Below are 25,141 nucleotides of genomic sequence, written 5' to 3' on the forward strand. Positions count from 1 at the left end.
CATTGGGCGTTTAAGTTAAATAACTCATAAACTACAAAACATAAAAATAAAAAAAAGTTCCAGCATGTGTCTCCACAGTAAGCTGAATAATAAAAAGTGTGAATGGAGTTTCTAGGTGAAAGTGACTTTTGACGTGCCTATAGAGCTGCCATTGAGCCCCATGTTAAATGTCTCAAATTTGAAAGCACTATATTTCTAAAACTATGAAACATTTCAAAGATTCCTTTTCAGGTAAACATGTCCACCGTAAGATGAACCTAAGTAGGCTAGAATGGGGTTGCTAGGTGTAAGTATGTAGGACTAGTAGCATGCCAAATTTTGTGCTATTGCCATAGAGAATGCATTGGGCGTTTAAGTTAAATAACTCATAAACTACAAAACATAAAAAAAAAAAAAGTTCCAGCATGTGTCTCCACAGTAAGCTGAATAATAAAAAGTGTGAATGGAGTTTCTAGGTGAAAGTGACTTTTGACGTGCCTATAGAGCTGCCATTGAGCCCCATGTTAAATGTCTCAAATTTGAAAGCACTATATTTCTAAAACTATGAAACATTTCAAAGATTCCTTTTCAGGTAAACATGTCCACCGTAAGATGAACCTAAGTAGGCTAGAATGGGGTTGCTAGGTGTAAGTATGTAGGACTAGTAGCATGCCAAATTTTGTGCTATTGCCATAGAGAATGCATTGGGCGTTTAAGTTAAATAACTCATAAACTACAAAACATAAAAAAAAAAAAAGTTCCAGCATGTGTCTCCACAGTAAGCTGAATAATAAAAAGTGTGAATGGAGTTTCTAGGTGAAAGTGACTTTTGACGTGCCTATAGAGCTGCCATTGAGCCCCATGTTAAATGTCTCAAATTTGAAAGCGCTATATTTCTAAAACTATGAAACATTTCAAAGATTCCTTTTCAGGTAAACATGTCCACCGTAAGATGAACCTAAGTAGGCTAGAATGGGGTTGCTAGGTGTAAGTATGTAGGACTAGTAGCATGCCAAATTTTGTGCTATTGCCATAGAGAATGCATTGGGCGTTTAAGTTAAATAACTCATAAACTACAAAACATAAAAATAAAAAAAAGTTCCAGCATGTGTCTCCACAGTAAGCTGAATAATAAAAAGTGTGAATGGAGTTTCTAGGTTAAAGTGACTTTTGACGTGCCTATAGAGCTGCCATTGAGCCCCATGTTAAATGTCTCAAATTTGAAAGCACTATATTTCTAAAACTATGAAACATTTCAAAGATTCCTTTTCAGGCAAACATGTCCACCGTAAGATGAACCTAAGTAGGCTAGAATGGGGTTGCTAGGTGTAAGTATGTAGGACTAGTAGCATGCCAAATTTTGTGCTATTGCCATAGAGAATGCATTGGGCGTTTAAGTTAAATAACTCATAAACTACAAAACATAAAAAAAAAAAAAGTTCCAGCATGTGTCTCCACAGTAAGCTGAATAATAAAAAGTGTGAATGGAGTTTCTAGGTGAAAGTGACTTTTGACGTGCCTATAGAGCTGCCATTGAGCCCCATGTTAAATGTCTCAAATTTGAAAGCACTATATTTCTAAAACTATGAAACATTTCAAAGATTCCTTTTCAGGTAAACATGTCCACCGTAAGATGAACCTAAGTAGGCTAGAATGGGGTTGCTAGGTGTAAGTATGTAGGACTAGTAGAATGCCAAATTTTGTGCTATTGCCATAGAGAATGCATTGGGCGTTTAAGTTAAATAACTCATAAACTACAAAACATAAAAAAAAAAAAGTTCCAGCATGTGTCTCCACAGTAAGCTGAATAATAAAAAGTGTGAATGGAGTTTCTAGGTGAAAGTGACTTTTGACGTGCCTATAGAGCTGCCATTGAGCCCCATGTTAAATGTCTCAAATTTGAAAGCGCTATATTTCTAAAACTATGAAACATTTCAAAGATTCCTTTTCAGGTAAACATGTCCACCGTAAGATGAACCTAAGTAGGCTAGAATGGGGTTGCTAGGTGTAAGTATGTACGACTAGTAGCATGCCAAATTTTGTGCTATTGCCATAGAGAATGCATTGGGCGTTTAAGTTAAATAACTCATAAACTACAAAACATAAAAATAAAAAAAAGTTCCAGCATGTGTCTCCACAGTAAGCTGAATAATAAAAAGTGTGAATGGAGTTTCTAGGTGAAAGTGACTTTTGACGTGCCTATAGAGCTGCCATTGAGCCCCATGTTAAATGTCTCAAATTTGAAAGCACTATATTTCTAAAACTATGAAACATTTCAAAGATTCCTTTTCAGGTAAACATGTCCACCGTAAGATGAACCTAAGTAGGCTAGAATGGGGTTGCTAGGTGTAAGTATGTAGGACTAGTAGCATGCCAAATTTTGTGCTATTGCCATAGAGAATGCATTGGGCGTTTAAGTTAAATAACTCATAAACTACAAAACATAAAAAAAAAAAAGTTCCAGCATGTGTCTCCACAGTAAGCTGAATAATAAAAAGTGTGAATGGAGTTTCTAGGTGAAAGTGACTTTTGACGTGCCTATAGAGCTGCCATTGAGCCCCATGTTAAATGTCTCAAATTTGAAAGCGCTATATTTCTAAAACTATGAAACATTTCAAAGATTCCTTTTCAGGTAAACATGTCCACCGTAAGATGAACCTAAGTAGGCTAGAATGGGGTTGCTAGGTGTAAGTATGTACGACTAGTAGCATGCCAAATTTTGTGCTATTGCCATAGAGAATGCATTGGGCGTTTAAGTTAAATAACTCATAAACTACAAAACATAAAAATAAAAAAAAGTTCCAGCATGTGTCTCCACAGTAAGCTGAATAATAAAAAGTGTGAATGGAGTTTCTAGGTGAAAGTGACTTTTGACGTGCCTATAGAGCTGCCATTGAGCCCCATGTTAAATGTCTCAAATTTGAAAGCACTATATTTCTAAAACTATGAAACATTTCAAAGATTCCTTTTCAGGTAAACATGTCCACCGTAAGATGAACCTAAGTAGGCTAGAATGGGGTTGCTAGGTGTAAGTATGTAGGACTAGTAGCATGCCAAATTTTGTGCTATTGCCATAGAGAATGCATTGGGCGTTTAAGTTAAATAACTCATAAACTACAAAACATAAAAAAAAAAAAAGTTCCAGCATGTGTCTCCACAGTAAGCTGAATAATAAAAAGTGTGAATGGAGTTTCTAGGTGAAAGTGACTTTTGACGTGCCTATAGAGCTGCCATTGAGCCCCATGTTAAATGTCTCAAATTTGAAAGCACTATATTTCTAAAACTATGAAACATTTCAAAGATTCCTTTTCAGGTAAACATGTCCACCGTAAGATGAACCTAAGTAGGCTAGAATGGGGTTGCTAGGTGTAAGTATGTAGGACTAGTAGAATGCCAAATTTTGTGCTATTGCCATAGAGAATGCATTGGGCGTTTAAGTTAAATAACTCATAAACTACAAAACATAAAAAAAAAAAAGTTCCAGCATGTGTCTCCACAGTAAGCTGAATAATAAAAAGTGTGAATGGAGTTTCTAGGTGAAAGTGACTTTTGACGTGCCTATAGAGCTGCCATTGAGCCCCATGTTAAATGTCTCAAATTTGAAAGCGCTATATTTCTAAAACTATGAAACATTTCAAAGATTCCTTTTCAGGTAAACATGTCCACCGTAAGATGAACCTAAGTAGGCTAGAATGGGGTTGCTAGGTGTAAGTATGTACGACTAGTAGCATGCCAAATTTTGTGCTATTGCCATAGAGAATGCATTGGGCGTTTAAGTTAAATAACTCATAAACTACAAAACATAAAAATAAAAAAAAGTTCCAGCATGTGTCTCCACAGTAAGCTGAATAATAAAAAGTGTGAATGGAGTTTCTAGGTGAAAGTGACTTTTGACGTGCCTATAGAGCTGCCATTGAGCCCCATGTTAAATGTCTCAAATTTGAAAGCACTATATTTCTAAAACTATGAAACATTTCAAAGATTCCTTTTCAGGTAAACATGTCCACCGTAAGATGAACCTAAGTAGGCTAGAATGGGGTTGCTAGGTGTAAGTATGTAGGACTAGTAGCATGCCAAATTTTGTGCTATTGCCATAGAGAATGCATTGGGCGTTTAAGTTAAATAACTCATAAACTACAAAACATAAAAAAAAAAAAGTTCCAGCATGTGTCTCCACAGTAAGCTGAATAATAAAAAGTGTGAATGGAGTTTCTAGGTGAAAGTGACTTTTGACGTGCCTATAGAGCTGCCATTGAGCCCCATGTTAAATGTCTCAAATTTGAAAGCGCTATATTTCTAAAACTATGAAACATTTCAAAGATTCCTTTTCAGGTAAACATGTCCACCGTAAGATGAACCTAAGTAGGCTAGAATGGGGTTGCTAGGTGTAAGTATGTACGACTAGTAGCATGCCAAATTTTGTGCTATTGCCATAGAGAATGCATTGGGCGTTTAAGTTAAATAACTCATAAACTACAAAACATAAAAATAAAAAAAAGTTCCAGCATGTGTCTCCACAGTAAGCTGAATAATAAAAAGTGTGAATGGAGTTTCTAGGTGAAAGTGACTTTTGACGTGCCTATAGAGCTGCCATTGAGCCCCATGTTAAATGTCTCAAATTTGAAAGCACTATATTTCTAAAACTATGAAACATTTCAAAGATTCCTTTTCAGGTAAACATGTCCACCGTAAGATGAACCTAAGTAGGCTAGAATGGGGTTGCTAGGTGTAAGTATGTAGGACTAGTAGCATGCCAAATTTTGTGCTATTGCCATAGAGAATGCATTGGGCGTTTAAGTTAAATAACTCATAAACTACAAAACATAAAAATAAAAAAAAGTTCCAGCATGTGTCTCCACAGTAAGCTGAATAATAAAAAGTGTGAATGGAGTTTCTAGGTGAAAGTGACTTTTGACGTGCCTATAGAGCTGCCATTGAGCCCCATGTTAAATGTCTCAAATTTGAAAGCACTATATTTCTAAAACTATGAAACATTTCAAAGATTCCTTTTCAGGTAAACATGTCCACCGTAAGATGAACCTAAGTAGGCTAGAATGGGGTTGCTAGGTGTAAGTATGTAGGACTAGTAGCATGCCAAATTTTGTGCTATTGCCATAGAGAATGCATTGGGCGTTTAAGTTAAATAACTCATAAACTACAAAACATAAAAAAAAAAAAAGTTCCAGCATGTGTCTCCACAGTAAGCTGAATAATAAAAAGTGTGAATGGAGTTTCTAGGTGAAAGTGACTTTTGACGTGCCTATAGAGCTGCCATTGAGCCCCATGTTAAATGACTCAAATTTGAAAGCGCTATATTTCTAAAACTATGAAACATTTCAAAGATTCCTTTTCAGGTAAACATGTCCACCGTAAGATGAACCTAAGTAGGCTAGAATGGGGTTGCTAGGTGTAAGTATGTAGGACTAGTAGCATGCCAAATTTTGTGCTATTGCCATAGAGAATGCATTGGGCGTTTAAGTTAAATAACTCATAAACTACAAAACATAAAAATAAAAAAAAAGTTCCAGCATGTGTCTCCACAGTAAGCTGAATAATAAAAAGTGTGAATGGAGTTTATAGGTGAAAGTGACTTTTGACGTGCCTATAGAGCTGCCATTGAGCCCCATGTTAAATGTCTCAAATTTGAAAGCACTATATTTCTAAAACTATGAAACATTTCAAAGATTCCTTTTCAGGTAAACATGTCCACCGTAAGATGAACCTAATTAGGCTAGAATGGGGTTGCTAGGTGTAAGTATGTAGGACTAGTAGCATGCCAAATTTTGTGCTATTGCCATAGAGAATGCATTGGGCGTTTAAGTTAAATAACTCATAAACTACAAAACATAAAAATAAAAAAAAGTTCCAGCATGTGTCTCCACAGTAAGCTGAATAATAAAAAGTGTGAATGGAGTTTCTAGGTGAAAGTGACTTTTGACGTGCCTATAGAGCTGCCATTGAGCCCCATGTTAAATGTCTCAAATTTGAAAGCACTATATTTCTAAAACTATGAAACATTTCAAAGATTCCTTTTCAGGTAAACATGTCCACCGTAAGATGAACCTAAGTAGGCTAGAATGGGGTTGCTAGGTGTAAGTATGTAGGACTAGTAGCATGCCAAAGTTTGTGCTATTGCCATAGAGAATGCATTGGGCGTTTAAGTTAAATAACTCATAAACTACAAAACATAAAAATAAAAAAAAGTTCCAGCATGTGTCTCCACAGTAAGCTGAATAATAAAAAGTGTGAATGGAGTTTCTAGGTGAAAGTGACTTTTGACGTGCCTATAGAGCTGCCATTGAGCCCCATGTTAAATGTCTCAAATTTGAAAGCACTATATTTCTAAAACTATGAAACATTTCAAAGATTCCTTTTCAGGTAAACATGTCCACCGTAAGATGAACCTAATTAGGCTAGAATGGGGTTGCTAGGTGTAAGTATGTAGGACTAGTAGCATGCCAAATTTTGTGCTATTGCCATAGAGAATGCATTGGGCGTTTAAGTTAAATAACTCATAAACTACAAAACATAAAAATAAAAAAAAGTTCCAGCATGTGTCTCCACAGTAAGCTGAATAATAAAAAGTGTGAATGGAGTTTCTAGGTGAAAGTGACTTTTGACGTGCCTATAGAGCTGCCATTGAGCCCCATGTTAAATGTCTCAAATTTGAAAGCACTATATTTCTAAAACTATGAAACATTTCAAAGATTCCTTTTCAGGTAAACATGTCCACCGTAAGATGAACCTAAGTAGGCTAGAATGGGGTTGCTAGGTGTAAGTATGTAGGACTAGTAGCATGCCAAAGTTTGTGCTATTGCCATAGAGAATGCATTGGGCGTTTAAGTTAAATAACTCATAAACTACAAAACATAAAAATAAAAAAAAGTTCCAGCATGTGTCTCCACAGTAAGCTGAATAATAAAAAGTGTGAATGGAGTTTCTAGGTGAAAGTGACTTTTGACGTGCCTATAGAGCTGCCATTGAGCCCCATGTTAAATGTCTCAAATTTGAAAGCACTATATTTCTAAAACTATGAAACATTTCAAAGATTCCTTTTCAGGTAAACATGTCCACCGTAAGATGAACCTAAGTAGGCTAGAATGGGGTTGCTAGGTGTAAGTATGTAGGACTAGTAGCATGCCAAATTTTGTGCTATTGCCATAGAGAATGCATTGGGCGTTTAAGTTAAATAACTCATAAACTACAAAACATAAAAATAAAAAAAAGTTCCAGCATGTGTCTCCACAGTAAGCTGAATAATAAAAAGTGTGAATGGAGTTTATAGGTGAAAGTGACTTTTGACGTGCCTATAGAGCTGCCATTGAGCCCCATGTTAAATGTCTCAAATTTGAAAGCACTATATTTCTAAAACTATGAAACATTTCAAAGATTCCTTTTCAGGTAAACATGTCCACCGTAAGATGAACCTAAGTAGGCTAGAATGGGGTTGCTAGGTGTAAGTATGTAGGACTAGTAGCATGCCAAATTTTGTGCTATTGCCATAGAGAATGCATTGGGCGTTTAAGTTAAATAACTCATAAACTACAAAACATAAAAATAAAAAAAGGTTCCAGCATGTGTCTCCACAGTAAGCTGAATAATAAAAAGTGTGAATGGAGTTTCTAGGTGAAAGTGACTTTTGACGTGCCTATAGAGCTGCCATTGAGCCCCATGTTAAATGTCTCAAATTTGAAAGCACTATATTTCTAAAACTATGAAACATTTCAAAGATTCCTTTTCAGGTAAACATGTCCACCGTAAGATGAACCTAAGTAGGCTAGAATGGGGTTGCTAGGTGTAAGTATGTAGGACTAGTAGCATGCCAAATTTTGTGCTATTGCCATAGAGAATGCATTGGGCGTTTAAGTTAAATAACTCATAAACTACAAAACATAAAAATAAAAAAAGTTCCAGCATGTGTCTCCACAGTAAGCTGAATAATAAAAAGTGTGAATGGAGTTTATAGGTGAAAGTGACTTTTGACGTGCCTATAGAGCTGCCATTGAGCCCCATGTTAAATGTCTCAAATTTGAAAGCGCTATATTTCTAAAACTATGAAACATTTCAAAGATTCCTTTTCAGGTAAACATGTCCACCGTAAGATGAACCTAAGTAGGCTAGAATGGGGTTGCTAGGTGTAAGTATGTAGGACTAGTAGCATGCCAAATTTTGTGCTATTGCCATAGAGAATGCATTGGGCGTTTAAGTTAAATAACTCATAAACTACAAAACATAAAAATAAAAAAAAGTTCCAGCATGTGTCTCCACAGTAAGCTGAATAATAAAAAGTGTGAATGGAGTTTCTAGGTGAAATTGACTTTTGACGTGCCTATAGAGCTGCCATTGAGCCCCATGTTAAATGTCTCAAATTTGAAAGCACTATATTTCTAAAACTATGAAACATTTCAAAGATTCCTTTTCAGGTAAACATGTCCACCGTAAGATGAACCTAAGTAGGCTAGAATGGGGTTGCTAGGTGTAAGTATGTAGGACTAGTAGCATGCCAAATTTTGTGCTATTGCCATAGAGAATGCATTGGGCGTTTAAGTTAAATAACTCATAAACTACAAAACATAAAAAAAAAAAAAGTTCCAGCATGTGTCTCCACAGTAAGCTGAATAATAAAAAGTGTGAATGGAGTTTCTAGGTGAAAGTGACTTTTGACGTGCCTATAGAGCTGCCATTGAGCCCCATGTTAAATGTCTCAAATTTGAAAGCGCTATATTTCTAAAACTATGAAACATTTCAAAGATTCCTTTTCAGGTAAACATGTCCACCGTAAGATGAACCTAAGTAGGCTAGAATGGGGTTGCTAGGTGTAAGTATGTACGACTAGTAGCATGCCAAATTTTGTGCTATTGCCATAGAGAATGCATTGGGCGTTTAAGTTAAATAACTCATAAACTACAAAACATAAAAATAAAAAAAAGTTCCAGCATGTGTCTCCACAGTAAGCTGAATAATAAAAAGTGTGAATGGAGTTTCTAGGTGAAAGTGACTTTTGACGTGCCTATAGAGCTGCCATTGAGCCCCATGTTAAATGTCTCAAATTTGAAAGCACTATATTTCTAAAACTATGAAACATTTCAAAGATTCCTTTTCAGGTAAACATGTCCACCGTAAGATGAACCTAAGTAGGCTAGAATGGGGTTGCTAGGTGTAAGTATGTAGGACTAGTAGCATGCCAAATTTTGTGCTATTGCCATAGAGAATGCATTGGGCGTTTAAGTTAAATAACTCATAAACTACAAAACATAAAAATAAAAAAAAGTTCCAGCATGTGTCTCCACAGTAAGCTGAATAATAAAAAGTGTGAATGGAGTTTCTAGGTGAAAGTGACTTTTGACGTGCCTATAGAGCTGCCATTGAGCCCCATGTTAAATGTCTCAAATTTGAAAGCACTATATTTCTAAAACTATGAAACATTTCAAAGATTCCTTTTCAGGTAAACATGTCCACCGTAAGATGAACCTAAGTAGGCTAGAATGGGGTTGCTAGGTGTAAGTATGTAGGACTAGTAGCATGCCAAATTTTGTGCTATTGCCATAGAGAATGCATTGGGCGTTTAAGTTAAATAACTCATAAACTACAAAACATAAAAAAAAAAAAAGTTCCAGCATGTGTCTCCACAGTAAGCTGAATAATAAAAAGTGTGAATGGAGTTTCTAGGTGAAAGTGACTTTTGACGTGCCTATAGAGCTGCCATTGAGCCCCATGTTAAATGACTCAAATTTGAAAGCGCTATATTTCTAAAACTATGAAACATTTCAAAGATTCCTTTTCAGGTAAACATGTCCACCGTAAGATGAACCTAAGTAGGCTAGAATGGGGTTGCTAGGTGTAAGTATGTAGGACTAGTAGCATGCCAAATTTTGTGCTATTGCCATAGAGAATGCATTGGGCGTTTAAGTTAAATAACTCATAAACTACAAAACATAAAAATAAAAAAAAGTTCCAGCATGTGTCTCCACAGTAAGCTGAATAATAAAAAGTGTGAATGGAGTTTATAGGTGAAAGTGACTTTTGACGTGCCTATAGAGCTGCCATTGAGCCCCATGTTAAATGTCTCAAATTTGAAAGCACTATATTTCTAAAACTATGAAACATTTCAAAGATTCCTTTTCAGGTAAACATGTCCACCGTAAGATGAACCTAATTAGGCTAGAATGGGGTTGCTAGGTGTAAGTATGTAGGACTAGTAGCATGCCAAATTTTGTGCTATTGCCATAGAGAATGCATTGGGCGTTTAAGTTAAATAACTCATAAACTACAAAACATAAAAATAAAAAAAAGTTCCAGCATGTGTCTCCACAGTAAGCTGAATAATAAAAAGTGTGAATGGAGTTTCTAGGTGAAAGTGACTTTTGACGTGCCTATAGAGCTGCCATTGAGCCCCATGTTAAATGTCTCAAATTTGAAAGCACTATATTTCTAAAACTATGAAACATTTCAAAGATTCCTTTTCAGGTAAACATGTCCACCGTAAGATGAACCTAAGTAGGCTAGAATGGGGTTGCTAGGTGTAAGTATGTAGGACTAGTAGCATGCCAAAGTTTGTGCTATTGCCATAGAGAATGCATTGGGCGTTTAAGTTAAATAACTCATAAACTACAAAACATAAAAATAAAAAAAAGTTCCAGCATGTGTCTCCACAGTAAGCTGAATAATAAAAAGTGTGAATGGAGTTTCTAGGTGAAAGTGACTTTTGACGTGCCTATAGAGCTGCCATTGAGCCCCATGTTAAATGTCTCAAATTTGAAAGCACTATATTTCTAAAACTATGAAACATTTCAAAGATTCCTTTTCAGGTAAACATGTCCACCGTAAGATGAACCTAATTAGGCTAGAATGGGGTTGCTAGGTGTAAGTATGTAGGACTAGTAGCATGCCAAATTTTGTGCTATTGCCATAGAGAATGCATTGGGCGTTTAAGTTAAATAACTCATAAACTACAAAACATAAAAATAAAAAAAAGTTCCAGCATGTGTCTCCACAGTAAGCTGAATAATAAAAAGTGTGAATGGAGTTTCTAGGTGAAAGTGACTTTTGACGTGCCTATAGAGCTGCCATTGAGCCCCATGTTAAATGTCTCAAATTTGAAAGCACTATATTTCTAAAACTATGAAACATTTCAAAGATTCCTTTTCAGGTAAACATGTCCACCGTAAGATGAACCTAAGTAGGCTAGAATGGGGTTGCTAGGTGTAAGTATGTAGGACTAGTAGCATGCCAAAGTTTGTGCTATTGCCATAGAGAATGCATTGGGCGTTTAAGTTAAATAACTCATAAACTACAAAACATAAAAATAAAAAAAAGTTCCAGCATGTGTCTCCACAGTAAGCTGAATAATAAAAAGTGTGAATGGAGTTTCTAGGTGAAAGTGACTTTTGACGTGCCTATAGAGCTGCCATTGAGCCCCATGTTAAATGTCTCAAATTTGAAAGCACTATATTTCTAAAACTATGAAACATTTCAAAGATTCCTTTTCAGGTAAACATGTCCACCGTAAGATGAACCTAAGTAGGCTAGAATGGGGTTGCTAGGTGTAAGTATGTAGGACTAGTAGCATGCCAAATTTTGTGCTATTGCCATAGAGAATGCATTGGGCGTTTAAGTTAAATAACTCATAAACTACAAAACATAAAAATAAAAAAAAGTTCCAGCATGTGTCTCCACAGTAAGCTGAATAATAAAAAGTGTGAATGGAGTTTATAGGTGAAAGTGACTTTTGACGTGCCTATAGAGCTGCCATTGAGCCCCATGTTAAATGTCTCAAATTTGAAAGCACTATATTTCTAAAACTATGAAACATTTCAAAGATTCCTTTTCAGGTAAACATGTCCACCGTAAGATGAACCTAAGTAGGCTAGAATGGGGTTGCTAGGTGTAAGTATGTAGGACTAGTAGCATGCCAAATTTTGTGCTATTGCCATAGAGAATGCATTGGGCGTTTAAGTTAAATAACTCATAAACTACAAAACATAAAAATAAAAAAAGGTTCCAGCATGTGTCTCCACAGTAAGCTGAATAATAAAAAGTGTGAATGGAGTTTCTAGGTGAAAGTGACTTTTGACGTGCCTATAGAGCTGCCATTGAGCCCCATGTTAAATGTCTCAAATTTGAAAGCACTATATTTCTAAAACTATGAAACATTTCAAAGATTCCTTTTCAGGTAAACATGTCCACCGTAAGATGAACCTAAGTAGGCTAGAATGGGGTTGCTAGGTGTAAGTATGTAGGACTAGTAGCATGCCAAATTTTGTGCTATTGCCATAGAGAATGCATTGGGCGTTTAAGTTAAATAACTCATAAACTACAAAACATAAAAATAAAAAAAGTTCCAGCATGTGTCTCCACAGTAAGCTGAATAATAAAAAGTGTGAATGGAGTTTATAGGTGAAAGTGACTTTTGACGTGCCTATAGAGCTGCCATTGAGCCCCATGTTAAATGTCTCAAATTTGAAAGCACTATATTTCTAAAACTATGAAACATTTCAAAGATTCCTTTTCAGGTAAACATGTCCACCGTAAGATGAACCTAAGTAGGCTAGAATGGGGTTGCTAGGTGTAAGTATGTAGGACTAGTAGCATGCCAAATTTTGTGCTATTGCCATAGAGAATGCATTGGGCGTTTAAGTTAAATAACTCATAAACTACAAAACATAAAAATAAAAAAAAGTTCCAGCATGTGTCTCCACAGTAAGCTGAATAATAAAAAGTGTGAATGGAGTTTCTAGGTGAAATTGACTTTTGACGTGCCTATAGAGCTGCCATTGAGCCCCATGTTAAATGTCTCAAATTTGAAAGCACTATATTTCTAAAACTATGAAACATTTCAAAGATTCCTTTTCAGGCAAACATGTCCACCATAAGATGAACCTAAGTAGGTTAGAATGGGGTTGCTAGGTGTAAGTATGTAGGACTAGTAGCATGCCAAAGTTTGTGCTATTGCCATAGAGAATGCATTGTGTTGCGGAGGATGAGAGGAATGCTCTCATCCCTCCGCAACACCCATTCTCATACACCGCTATACACCGCGAGGATATGGGCTATAGCCCATATCGTACGGCATACTATACTGTAGCACGCCGTTTTGCACGCCATTTTTGAGGATTTGGAAAAAATTAAAAAATTAAAAAAACGATGGGTTATAGCCCATTGTTTTTGTTTTTTTTGAAAAAAATAATATCCTCGTTGTCTCCACCAGGCCGAAGGCATGGGGGGAGAGTATGTTTTGCACTCCGTCCGTCCGTCCGTGTGTCCGTCCGTCCGTCCGTCTGTCCGTCCGTGTGTCCGTGAGCAGCTAATCTCGGCCACCGTTAACCCGGTCGATGCCAAATTTTGCACACACACTCCCTGGATGCCAACGATGAACCTCTGCCCCAAACTTTCCAGAACGGTCTGTTATAGCGCCACCAGGAGGCCGCTTTGTGTAAAACAAGTTTTTGCACAGTACACCTACAGATTTTGTCCAAACATCACGCAAATTGGTACACAGTCTCTCTAGAGCCATTCAACGAAACCGGTCTTTCAGATTTCTCACACAAATGCTGAAAATCATGAACACATCGCGTGATTTCCGTGAAATTGTGCACCCACATTCCCACTAGGCCCAGGACGAAATGCCACATGAACAATTTCAACTCAGCCTCAAGGTGGCGCTATAACTGGCCGAAAAGTGCTTTTACCTCTAACTGCACGGATCTGTGGATAACTTTGTATGCCAACTCCCTAGAGGCCAAGGAAAAACCTTTGTCTGGAATTTTTCACATCTGCTCTTTATAGCGCCACCAGGAGGCCGACATATGTAAAACACATTTTCTATTATTACTCCTTCAGATTTTATCCAAATTTCACGCAAATCGGTACACATGATCTCCATAGTCATGTGATCAAGACAGGTTTCTTTGATTTCTCATATTCCATCCTGATTGGCCACGATTGGCTCCTACAGTTTTCAGGAGTAGCCCGCTTTGTACAAATCGCCACAACTCCTCAACGCAGCGTCCGATTGCGATGAAACTGTGCACGCATATTCCCACTAGGCTGAGGAAGAATCCTGGTGGAGACCTGTGCCCAGAAGGGCACTTTTTTTTCATAATGTTGCTGTTGTCTGAGGTGATGTCTGGTTGTTGGCTGATCCAAGATTTGGGTCACACTCACAAGGTGGCGGTAATGCACCAACAACTGGATGCCAACTGCCGTAAAACAAGAAGAAGAAGAAGAAGAAGAAGAAGCCATTTTGACAGAATGGTGTTCACTGTTCATCAAGCATGGTAGGCCAAAATGTTTGTTGCAGCTGATGCTGCCACTGGCTTTTGGTTGTTTTAGCACTTTAGTCTGTGTCAACATTAATCAAATGAGTTGACCACAAATGAAGTGCTCTGCTGCTGTGTCTATAGAGACGTGGAGATACCGGTAAAAAGCATACATGTGTTGTACATTCTACCTGTATCTGTGTATTTAAATGCACTTTTAGTTTTGTAATATCACTGTCTTTTCTTGTAGCTGTGGTGCTGTTGATGTCCCCGGCCTTGCCGGGGACATGTGCTGTAGTATCACTGCAAATCAAAGTAGTTTTTGTTCTTTTAATAATGATTTGAATGCAGTGTTTGCTTATACCAGGGCTGGCAACTAATGTGTTTTTCCGTTTCCTTAACCCATTTAGACCTGAGAACAGATTTTACAAATGTCTTCTAAATCATGACAGATTTCTGAAAAAACTGTTTCTATGTCAGTGGTGCTCAAACTATTTCATGTCAAGGACCCCCAGAATTATCTGTATTTGGCTGTGGACCCCCACCTCAATATATGGTGTTCCAAGGACACCCCCCCCCCCCCCAGAACCATATATTTGAGTTAAAAATGTTCACTGTGAAAGAATATATATAAGATTTGCACACATTTTCAAGATTTTTCAAAAATCGCAGACCTACAAGCTCGTAGAGCGGAGGTTGTAGATCTATTTTTCAACAGTTAAAGTTTAAAATAATGGTTAAAGTGGTTAAAAGCTATAAGGCGACACCGATGCGACCCCATGGTCTAAATGGGTTGAGGGGACCAGTCTTTTTATGTTGTTGTTAAATTGAGTTATCCATTTAGTTTGTATAGGCAGTTACTGTAGACATTTGAGTTGTTTTCTATACTGGCACGTTTTAATTGTTTTCTCTAATCTGTAACAATCTGTTACCTTGTTCACGGCCGGGTCCGCCCTGCTGCACACGACTTTCCTCTGTTGTTGGGACCTTTGGGTGTTTATTGGTGTGTATGTTTACCTCCACTGCCTTGACTATACAATAACTATTGTATTGTTGGATAAACCTGAAGCCAATCCCTAAATAGGCTATTTAAAGTTTAAGTCACGCACTAGAGGGTTTACAGGAGGTATAATACATTGAGTTGTCCCCTTTTCTTTCCCCAATATAATTTCGGTATAATAGTTGGTGTTTTTATATACTGTGTAGCCACATTGAAGTAGTTATATTGTACACACACACACACACACACACACACACACACACACACACACACACACACACACACACACACACACACACACACACACACACACACACACATTACTGCTTGTTTGAGATTTTGCTGTGGTTACTTATTTACTTTGTTATCATCAGTATATCTTTTAACTTTTATTTTAATTTTTTACGTGTAGGGCACAGTTTATGGAAACCTCGCTCAATGTCTTCGCTACTCCTGCACAGCAACGACCCACTGCGCAGACAGAGCACCAAGGACCCACTGCGCAGACAGAGCACCAAGGACCCACTGCGCAGACAGAGCACCATGGACCCACTGCGCAGACAGAGCACCAAGGACCCACTGCGCAGACAGAGCACCAAGGACCCACTGCGCAGACAGAGCACCAAGGACCCACTGCGCAGACAGAGCACCATGGACCCACTGTGCAGACAGAGCACCAAGGACCCACTGCGCAGACAGGATGGACATCACAGTGAGTACCACTCAGCACCCCCTGCTCTCTCTCTAACCGTGCACAAACACCCAGCATCATATTTTATATTCAGTGGTGGAAGAATTAAGTACAAGGATGATTTACTTGACCCATTCAGGACGGGAACCCACTACGAGCTTGTAGACCTGCTATTTGTTTTGAATGGTGAAAATGTGATGCAAATCTTTGAATATATATATATATATATTCTTTCACATTTTTAATTCAAATCTTTGCTTCTGGGGCGGTCCCATATTTTTAGATGGGGGGGGGGGGTGTCCAATTAGTACTTTTACTTTTTACTTTAAGTATATTTTGGTGCCAATACTTTTGTACTTTTACTCGAGTAATTATTGAATACCAAACCAGACTATGTATACGATTTGGCAATGATACTGTACTTTTACTTAAGTACAAACTGTGAGTACGTCCTTCTTTTCTTGGAAATACATTGAACTGCTATTACAAGATTACAAAAGGCATAATACATAAGCAGTGTAATATTAAAAATAAGAACAGCAGCATGAAATGTGTTATATAAAGTAAAAACAAGCATAGAACGGTGTGAAAACAATACTGTCATCTCATTTTAAACGGTAACAAATGAAAACAAGATTAGCTTGCAAGTTTATAAATTGCCCCATGCAATGACATCATGGAGTCCATTATTGAAGTCCATTGTAATTGATTCCAGGTAAATGGAGCACTAAAACTGAAGGCTGTTTTACGGCCGGCTGGCTGGCTGGCAATTAAAGCAGACGGGAAACCCTGGGCCGTTCCAATCATTATCAAAAAAGGTTGATATTTATTTGGCTTGCTATACTGTATGGATACTATACTGTAAGAAGCTTGGGGGCTCTTTTGGGTCAAACAACAGTAGTGTGTTGCTGCTAGAGGCCCATTGGCTCTGTGTCTCTCCAATTGATGATGTTTGGTTGTAACCCCAATCCTTGTGTTGGGAATTGAAGTCTCCTGTATATATGGCAGCTGCAAATACCAGCAGGGGTGAAGGAATTCACATTATCATGTCTTCTGCAGATGAACTTCCACCAACTTCTTCTAATACCACCACCTTCTAATACCACCTCTTTCTGACACGTCCTAACACCACCTCTTTCCATGTTGGTGGAAGCTGATCTACAGAAGAGTATAGATGTGACCAGATTTGACTGAGGGACTGCCATCGCGCAGCCTCCAACTTTTCACCAGAGGAGAAAAACTGAAATGATTTATGTTGTATCCAAAATGAGATAATACCTTTTTTAAGAGTTTAGGTAGGTGGTTCCACAATTAAATACAGTTAAATTGAAGTTTTAACTTTATGTTGAATTATTGAGAGTAATCGAAATCTAAACGCAATATTCTTTGTAAAATGTATAAAGTTGATTATATTGATTTCAAATCAATATAATCAACTTTATACATTTTACAAAGAATATTGCATTATTGGTAGTTGACATTACACATACACCAAACCAATCATGATCTTAATATATTGGTTGTTAACTCACTATCTTTGAACTATCAAAGACAGTGGGGTTGTAACCCCAATCCTTGTGTTGGGAATTGAAGTCCCCTGTATATATGGCAGGTGCAAATACCAGCAGGAGTGAATTGAATTCACATTATCATATGTCTTCTGCAGATGAACTTCCACCACCTTCTTCTAATACCACCTAGAAGAAGATCTAGATCAGCTTCCACCAACTTCTTCTGAAAAAAATCCAAAATGAGTTAATAGCATAGGCAGACTCTTCACAAGCATGTCTCAAATAAATGTGCCTGCCTTCTATAAAGGGGGACTTCAATTCCCAATACAAGGATTGGGGTTACAGCCAAACATCATCAAATGGAGTGACACAGAGCCAATGGGCCTCTAACGCCAACACACTACCGTTGTTTGACCTAAAAGAAGCTTCCACTCTGCACAATGGAATACCCATACCGGTAACAAGAAGACTCGCCCCGTTTCTGTTTTCCTCCCAGAATTTTCCCCAATGTGAGGGGTGGGAGAGGCTGGACAGCAGACGGCTGGACTTTGAATTTCTCTAACTATAAACCTTCATGACAGCAGACAGCCTAAGTACAAATATAATTCATGAAAAGCTACTACAGTGAAGTCTGTTCACAGAAGTTGTTGTAGGATATGTGGGGATTATCTGACGAGGTACCATTTGAGTGTGCAAAACCTTACATATACTAAATAATACTAAATTCTTTATAGGGTCAATATAAGTAAAAATAATATAGCCTTTCCACAGGAGTATCTTTTTATATTTTTCCAAAAAGAATACAAACAGCCAATAGCATATTACAAAGTTATCCCCCTCACTGGTGACAATTCCGGGAGGAAAAACAGGCAAGCACCGGGTCGAGTCTTCCGGTATTCCCCATACCAACCCAGACCTGGCCTTTGCCATGTGTCAGCAATGTAAATGCATCAGTACCTCAGTCAAGTGCAGTATCTTGCAATTTATTACAATTTAGGCATTTAGCAGAAGCTCTTAATCCAAAGCGATTTACATGAAGAACGAACGAAAAGCATGGCAATACATCACACACACACAAAGTAGTTGTCATGAAACATGAGTAAGCTAAGAACGTAACAGTATATATCTATATAATGAAACTATACATATATGGGCCATTCTACCGAATTTCTTCAAATTCAGAGTTGGAAATTGTGTGAAATTTGTATCCTATTTTGGAAAAACTTTGCACCATATTTAAGGGACACATATTTAGTAAAGGCACAGTCAATTATCATATCGTATTTTAATAATGTATTGGAATATCTTTTCTCTCCCCAGATTTGTCAAAAGTCTATTATATTTTTTATTCCCCCCTGTAGACCATTTTTAAGAATTTATGGGGTTCCACAATTGAATACATTTAAACTGTAAATGTATGTTGAATTATTGAGAGTAATCAAAATTTTAACGCAATATTCTTTGTAAAATGTATAAAGTTGATTATATTGATTGAAATCAATATAATCAACTGTATACATTTTACTATAAGAATATTGCATTATTGGTAGTTGACATTACACATACAACTAACCAATCGTGATCTTAATATATTGTTTGATAACTCACTAAAACCAGTGTTTCGGTAGTGACTGCACTGTTTCGCTAGTGACCACAGCATTGTCTTTACAATGCGATGCCATAGTCACTTAACTATTTTGCTAAATATTAACTCATAAGATGCTTTACATTTGCTCAAGCTACTACTAAACTACTACTGCCTGATCACTTCGGTGCTAGGTCGTGTGGAAGCCCAACCATCTCCTTTGCCTCCATTCTCACTCTGTCTCTCTCTGCCACATTTTTTACATTTTGTTTTGGTATTTTCAAATTTGGTATTTTCAAATGTCATATTGATTCCTTGTGCAAAAAGCTTTAATTCACTCTGGGTTTCTTCTACAGATTGAAGGCTTGTTTTGCTTGTTCAGCTCGTAAAAAACTGGTCATTGGTCTCTTTCTGTCCCAATTGGATTATGGTGATACCATTTATAGGTTTGCCTGCTCCTCAACCTTGACCAAATTGGATCCCTTGTACTATGCTGCATTGAGATTCATAACAAATGCACCTTTCAGAACACTGAAAGGTTGTTTGCTGCAGTCGGTTGGTTCTCATTGGCAGCTCTCAGGCTTCAGCATTGGCATATTTTCATTTATAAAGTAATTCTGGGTGACCTGCCGTCTTACATTTCATCCAAATTCGACCTGGTCCAAAACGGCTTAAACCTCAGGTCAAATGCTTGGCTGCGGTGTGTAGTACCAGCATTCAAATCCGAGGGGGGTAAAAAATGTCTGGCCTTCTTTGGCCCTTGGTCGTGGAATGATCTACAGTCCAGACTAAAATTGGCTTTGAAAGTTTCCTTGAAGTTTCAAAAGGATCATCTTTGATGTACTATCCAACACTTGCACATGTTTGGATATGTACTAGCCTATGTTCATGCCTATTATATTTATTATATCGGCTCAGATCGTGGGTATTGTGTATATGGTGTATTTTGCCCTGCTACTAAAAGGACAGGTGACTTGTTGTATTTATGCATATATAGGTACTTTAAGGATGTATTATGGATGTTGTATTTGCTGGTTCAAAATGTAACATTGACGATGTGGTATTGAAGTGTAATTTGTATTTATTTAAAAAAAAAAATCATGAATTGAACTTTAGGGGTTAGAGGTTGGGACAGCCACCGTCCAATAGGAAGTAACATATAAAGTATGTTTTTTATATATTTAATTTCACATTATCTCAATTAATGTTTTGTGATTAATTAGACCATACTATGACATTACAGTGAAAAGTCTGAACACTAAATTGTTTTTTAATATGCGTTTTTCATTGTGGGACTGCAATTTGAACTAATTCGGTAGAATGGCCCATATACTATACTAATATACTATAAAGTGCTATGACTACATCTATGTAACTGCTATACGGTAAGTCAGTATAAAATGGCTGTTGGGACAGATGTTACCAGGGCGTTGTCTTTGTTTGGTGTCCGTTCTCTCACACAATCACTCAGTATATTGAACCATCTACTGGCCTAACATTTTGGTACTTGTTATGGTCGGGGCTGAGCCTCGGGCCGGCCTGGGTAGGGTAGGGCCGGGCCTTAATTTTCAGGCCCATTGAGAACTCTACATCTACCCCTTCCCTTCCCCATCCCCTCCTCCCTTTTCTCCTCCTCCCCTTGGTTGCGTGGGTTCGTTTCCCATCAGTGCGATTGTTATTAACACTGTACAGACTCACAGTCCAGTAAGGCCTGCCACTAATTCATCATCCGGGGAGCCACTCCCCGGAGTTATTTTTTGTCTCCCACTCTGCAGTTCCATGACTGTGGACCAGGCTTCTTCACGGAGCCTTCACTGAGCCTATCAAGAGTGTGACTGTGGACCCGGCCTCCTCACAGAGCATGACCATGGACTGATACCATATCATAGTACACCACAACACTGTATTTTATCTTAACATTTATACCACTTCATATGATCTGACATCATTGTGGCAACATGTTGAATGTCCTCGCTTGTAGCAGGCATTATGTATGTGGGGACATGTGGGTGAATGTCATTGCTCGTAATGGCTTAGGTATGTGACTTTTCCCTTTGCATCAGGTATCATCTGCTTGACTCTTCTCGACACCCACAAGCTCTCTGGCACTGAATCGTCCATAATCATAACGTCTGCTGTTGCCAGGTTCTTCTTAATCCGAGTGCATTTTTGTGGCTCTTGAAGCAGAGACAGGTACTCGCCCATCTCTTCCAATACAAGTCAACAAGATACTGCACTTTTTTTACCCTTCAGCATGTATGAGACTTATTTTGTGAACAGCTGAAATGGCAAGACTGAGGTGCTGATATAATTCCATTGCTGACCCACGGCAAAGGCCAGGTATGGGTTTTCCATCGTGCTGGGCTCTTTTGGGTCAAACAGTAGTGTGCTCTGTGTCTCTTCATTTGATGTTTGGCTGTAACCCCAAACCTTGTGTTGGGAATTGAAGTCCCCTGTATACAGTATATGGCAGGTGCAAGTAGACCTCAGCTTCCACCAACTTCTAAAACCACCTTCTTCTAACACCACCTCCTTCTAACACGTCCTAACACCACCTCCTTCCATGTTGGTGGAAGCTGATCTGCAGAAGATATATGATGATGTGAATTCACTCACTCCCACTGGTACCAACCCAGACCTGGCCTTTGCCGTGTGTCAGAAATGGAAATGCATCGGCACCTCAGTCATGCCAATTGAACTGTTCACAAACAACTTGTATACACACTGAAGGGTGAAAAACACCACCTCCTTCCATGATGTGTTGGAAGCTGATCTGCAGAAGACATGTGAAATTTAGAAAATCTATGTACAAAAAATGAAAAGAAAGACATGTATCAAGGTTCAAGGTTGTTTATTAGTGTCCCCGAAGGGCAAAAGGTTTTACAGCAGGTCATAAGGCTTGAAACACATATACATGAATCAAACCAAAGTTATTGCTGCTGGTCGCAAGCATTAAATGTATGGTTAATTGAACGCGTCTGTTACTACATAAGTGTCAAATAAACTTTATTATGAAAAGCTCTGTCTCCCACTCTGTACAGTAGGTCCATGCACTTCTATTATGTACCCCCAGCTGCCTCAAGTGTGTGACCGTGGACCAGGCCTCTTCATGGAGCCAGCAACAGAGTGCCTGCCTGGAAATGGTCATCAAGTATCATATGTAAGCTAAGAACCTAATTTCTATGTAATGAAACTATGCATATAGATACTATAGTGCTACTGTATGTCTAGACTAGAGTCACACAGATGATACCTGAGGAAAGGGGCTGGTCATTTGTGTGCAGGCCAAGACGAGCACACTGGAAAGACCTGTGGACAAGTTATGCCTCATCTGTGAGACGGAAACTAACGTTTAATGTTTTCATGAAAACGTTTATTTATTGGATCAGTGTCTCTCCATTTGATGTTTAGCTGTAACCCTAATCCTTGTGTTGGGAATGATAGTCCCTTGTATAGATAGCACGTGCAGGTAAAAGCGGTAGTGAGTGAATTCACATTTCCGTGTATCTTCTGCAGATCAGCTTCCACCTCCTTCTAACACCACCTCCTTCTACCACCACCTCCTAACACCAACTCCTAACACCACCTCCTAACACCACCTCCTAACATTATTTCTGCAGAAGCTGATCTGCAGAAGACATGTGAAATTTAGAAATTATGTATAAAATTGAAAAGAAAGTCATGTACTGGGTATGGTGTGCAAAATGTCTCCTCCCCCCTTGTATTGTATGTCTTTTTGTATGGATAGTTTTATCATTTTTAAGAACGTGCTCAGGGACTACAGATGTAAACTATCTTTTGGCTAACTCTGTCCCATTTACATGGATGTGAAAACTGACATGTTGATTAATGAGCATTGTCCCTGTCAAATAATAAGCATTGTACAGACTCACAGTCCAGTAAGGCCTGCCACTAACTCCTCATCCGGGGAGCCACTCCCCGGTGTTTATTTTTGTCTCACACTCTGCAGTTCCATGGACTTCTACTATGGACCCCCAGCTGCCTATCAAGAGTGTGACTGTGGACCAGGCTTCTTCACAGAGCCTTCACTGAGCCAATCAAGAGTGACTGTGGACCCGGCCTCCTCACAGAGCATGACCATGGACCATATCATAGTACACCACAACACTATTTTATCTAAACATTATTATACCACTGCATATGATCTGACATCATTGTGGCAACATGTTGGTGACTGTCCTTGCTTGTAGCAGGCATTATGTATGTGGGGACACGTGGGTGACCACGGCAAAGGCCAGGTCTGGGTTGGTATGGGTGTTCCATCGTGCAGAGAAGAAGCTTGGGTGCACTTTTGGGTCAAACGGTATAACCCCAAACCTTGTGTTGGGAATTTAAGTCCCCTGTATATATGGCAGGTGCAAGTAGATCAGCAGATCAGCTTCCAACAACTTCTAATACCCCCTTCTTCTAACACGTCCTTCTAACACCACCCTAACACGTCATTCTAACACCACCTCCTAACACCACCTCCTTCCATGTTGGTGGAAGCTGATCTGCAGAAGTGTGTGAATTCACTCACTCCCACTGGTACAAACCCAGACCTGGCCTTTGCTGTGTGTCAGCAATGGAAATGCATCGGTACCTCAGTCATGCCACTTGAACTGTCCCTACTATATGAAGTTGTAAAACTGTGGAATAATGTTGTGATTCAGTCATGGAATAACGCTATGTCAAGCCTGGATCTGTAACATCTTTTCACTGAGAATCAATTCATATAAATTCCCCTAAACTTTGTAATTCAGTGTGGTCTGTATTCCTGCGTCTTTTTAAGGGTCTTTTACCAAGGTGTTTTATCCATTGCCTGGATTGTGTTCAAAGTGTTTTTCTAGGATTGGCTAAGGTGACTAAAGGATTGTATTTAAAGGGTCCCCTCTAAATAAAATCCTTTAGTCAGTCATTTGTGAAAGGAAATGTATATAGTTGTATACTGATTCATTTGGTATAATTCAACCTTCTCTCAAAGGTTTATCCATTGTGCTATCTTAAATTGACAGCTCACTATATTTGAAAACTAGGCCTAAGGTTTTTGAAAATGTTTCTCACTGTCTTAAACTGACAGTCCTATATTTCTATAACTATTAGGATAATTTCTTTGGGGTTTTTCCATTACTTTTTTCTGGTGGTCTGGACATATTTTAATTTAAGGTCCTGGTTCAGACTTACATTATTCACTTATAAATATAAAATAAAAACATTCTCATCATAATGGTAAAATTAGAACCATCACTGTCTCTCCATTTGATGTTTTGCTGTAACCCTCTTCACAGAGCCTATGTGACTATGGACTCTGCCTCCTCACAGATCACAACCATGCACTGCTACCATGTTATATTACACCACTACACTGTATTTTATCTTAACATTCTTATTCCACTATATACTGTATTATCTGACATTGTTATACTATATATTATCTTACACTATTACGTTTATTTCTATTGCTACTACTATTGCCTGTATTTCCTCTGTCTCTCCATTTTTCTCTCCCCCGACATAGTCGGGTTCTGCTTGATGTTTCTTCTAAATTCCAATACCCCAAATCTCGGCCACTTGCTCACTCACACTCGGTGATATTGGTGACCTGCTGAAATATGTGACCATCGATCTTGTGGACTTCACACAACTTTATGGAGATCTTTCAATACAATAAGGCCTAAATACCACTAGGTTCTTTACTCTGAATGTAAATTGTTACGTTTCATTTATCAGCAGACACTGACATTGTGATTGTCTACACGAGTTTCACATATTTATGCAGGTCACCAATTTCATCGTAACACCACCATGCTGGAGTGGCTGAGATTTTGAGGTATTGGAATACAGGTTTTTATATGTGAAATATGGACTATTGTGTAAGGGGTTTAGACTATGTTCAAAAGGATATTTGAGCCCAGGCGGTGGCGTAACCGTCTGGGCACCCGACTGGTAATCCAGTCGCAGTGTGCCGCGGGTTCGACTCCCGAGCCCGACACGGCCTTTACTGCATGTCTTCCCCCATCTCTCTCCCGTTTCCTGTCAGCCTACTGTCTGTCCCTTTAAAAAAAAAGAAAAAAAAAAAAAAAAAAAAAAGGCATTTGAGCTTTTGTGGCATGGGAT

The sequence above is a fragment of the Protomyctophum parallelum genome, assembly GCF_964188405.1.
Source record: "Protomyctophum parallelum genome assembly, chromosome: 9".
NCBI classification, from domain to species: domain Eukaryota; kingdom Metazoa; phylum Chordata; class Actinopteri; order Myctophiformes; family Myctophidae; genus Protomyctophum; species Protomyctophum parallelum.